Raw genomic sequence first — 2,756 nt, 5'->3', positions numbered from 1 at the left:
TCCTACTTCCGTAGTGATACTGCCTCGGAAACTCAAAGAGGGGTCGCTATGAGTCAGGGCCAACTCAACAGCAAACAACAACAACAACAACATCTTTCAGAAGCAGAGCACCAGGCCTGTCTGCTCAAGCATCTCTTGGTGGGTTTGAACCACTAAACTTTCAATGGATAGTCCAGCACTTAAACATTTGTGCCATCCAGCTACCCTTTGGCACATAGTGGGTGCCCAATTAATCGTCATTGAATGATAGAATGGCTCATCGAACAAGGTTCTAGGCAGAGAGAGCTCAGAGGTCAGGAACGTACAGGAAAGAAGGACGCAGGGAAAAGGTAACCACAGGAAGTGAGAAGAGAGCTGTTCCATTGTGAGGACTGCAGTCAATATCATGAAACAAAATGTGTACGAACTGTTGAATGGAAAATGAACTGGCTCTGTAAACTTTCACCCACATCACAGTAAAAATAATAATAATAAAATAACAATAAGTGTCCAGGCTCCAGTGGGTTTAGGGAACTTCAGAGAAGGAGGTTTATTTGGGTTGGGTTAGGGAATTTGAGAACTTGGGGTCCCCTCCCTAATCTTTTGCATTTACTGCCAGGTGTCTACCCAGACCCAGACTTTTTTTTGTTGTTGTTGTTGAAAATATACACAGCAAAACACACACATTTCTACACGTACAATTCAGGGACCTTGATACCATTCTTCGAGTTGTGTGACCATTATCACCCGCCTTGTCTGAGCTGTTCCTCCCTCATTAACATAAACTCACTGCCCCCTAAGGTTCCTATCTAGTCCTTTGAGTTGCTGTTGTCAATTTCATCCCATATGGATAGTTCTCCAAGCTCAAGGCTGACCTTTTTAACTAGTTCAGCTGAACTAATGTTCAACCAATAAAGCAACAGCATGAAAAAGGGAGAGAGATTGAAGTTGTCGAGGTTCCTCTTATTTAAATCCACATCAACACCCACAGAAGCACCAGGAAGGAAATCAGACATCGTATTGCACTGGGCCAACCTGCTGCAAGAGACCTCTTTAAAACATTAAAAAGCAAAGATGTCACTTTGAGGACTGAGATGCACCTGACCCAAGTCATAGTATTGTCAATCATCTCAAAGGCATGGGAGAGCTTCAAGGAAAATGGAAGAAGAATTGATGCATTTGAATTGTGGGGTTGGCAAAGAATATTGAATAGACCATGGACTTTCAGAAGAATGAACAAATCTGTCTTGGAAGAAGTACAGACAGAATGTTCCTGGAAGCAAGGATGGTGAGACGGTCTCACATACTTTGGGCATGTGATCAGGAGGGAGCAATGCCTGGAGAAGGCCATCATGGTTGGTAAAGTGAGAGTCAGTGGAAAGAAGAAGACCCTCAACAAGATGGGTTGACACAGTGACACAGTGATGGGCTCAAAAAGGAATGATTGTGAAGGTGGTTCAGGAGCAGGTAGCGTTTCCTTCTGTTGCATATGGGGTTACTATGAGTCAGAACCAACTACACACAACAACAACTCCCCATCTTCCAAAGTAGGAAGTCAACACATCATGTCTAAATTTGAAAAAACAAGGACAAGCATAATATCTAGAAATCCAAAGATAAATCCCAGAACATACACGAATGGAGCTACAGCCAGCTGTTGTAGGGACCGCAGAGGGTGGGGCAGGGTGAGCAGAGGACCTCTGGTGTTTTCTTCGTGAGTCTTAGATGATTTGATTTGAAAACTAAGTACATGTGTTGCTCACAAGTACATGTGTTGCTTCGTTGAAAATGAAAACGAAATGAAAAAAAAAAGTTTAACATAGATTTATAAATTATTCAAGAGATTATGACCTCATGGCTGTAAGTAGTAGATGTCTTGGGAATAAGTCTTCTAAAGGTCATTTCAGAATACAACACAGGATAATTGGCCAAACTGGAACATGCTGTAGATATCAGATAATGGGATGGCATCATTGCTCCATTTCCTGACTCTCATGGTTATGGAAGAGAGCATCCTGACTCTTAGGAGACACACGCTGAAGTTTTTAGGATAAAGGGGTATGAGGATGTTTTGTAAGGATGCCCAGGTGTATAGTAGAGCTGACAAGGGACAAGGTTGTGGTGGCTTCTTGTCCACAACCAGCTACGCTGAGGGAGCAAGTAGTTGGACCTATAGGCTCAGGACCATGGTCACAGGGGACATCAAGCTCAACTGGCATAACGTAATACAGAAAACATTGTTCTACATCCTACTTGGGAGCCCTGGTAGCATAGTGCCTAAGGCCCTTGACTGCTAACCAGAAGGCTGGCAATTCAAACCTACCAGCCACTCCTTGTAAGGAAGGTTGGGCAATCTATTTTCGTAGTGATACCGCCTCAAAAACCCAAGGAGGGGTCGCTATGAGTCAGGTCCAACTTGATGGCACATAACAGCAACAACAACAACAACAACTTTGGTGAGTAGTGACTGGGATCTTAAAAGCTTGTAAGCAGCCATCTAGATGCAATGATGGGTCTCTCCTCATCCAGAGCAAAGAAGAATGAAGAAAATCAAAGACGCATGGAAACAATTAGTCCAAACTGGTAGACCATGCAATCGATCCTCAGCCCATATGACCATGAGACCAGAAGAATTAGATGATGCCCGGCTACCACTGTCAACCATTTGAAGGGGGATCAGTGCAGGAGATCCTGGATAGAGTGGGAGAACAACATGGAACAAAACTCACAATCATAAACAAAACAGGTTGACTGGTCTGACAGAGCCTGAGACCTGC

The sequence above is a fragment of the Orycteropus afer genome, unplaced genomic scaffold, assembly GCF_000298275.1.
Source record: "Orycteropus afer afer isolate SDZICR_OR568_19922 unplaced genomic scaffold, OryAfe1.0 scaffold00130, whole genome shotgun sequence".
NCBI lineage: Eukaryota > Metazoa > Chordata > Mammalia > Tubulidentata > Orycteropodidae > Orycteropus > Orycteropus afer.
Note: the sequence above shows the minus strand (reverse complement) of the source record.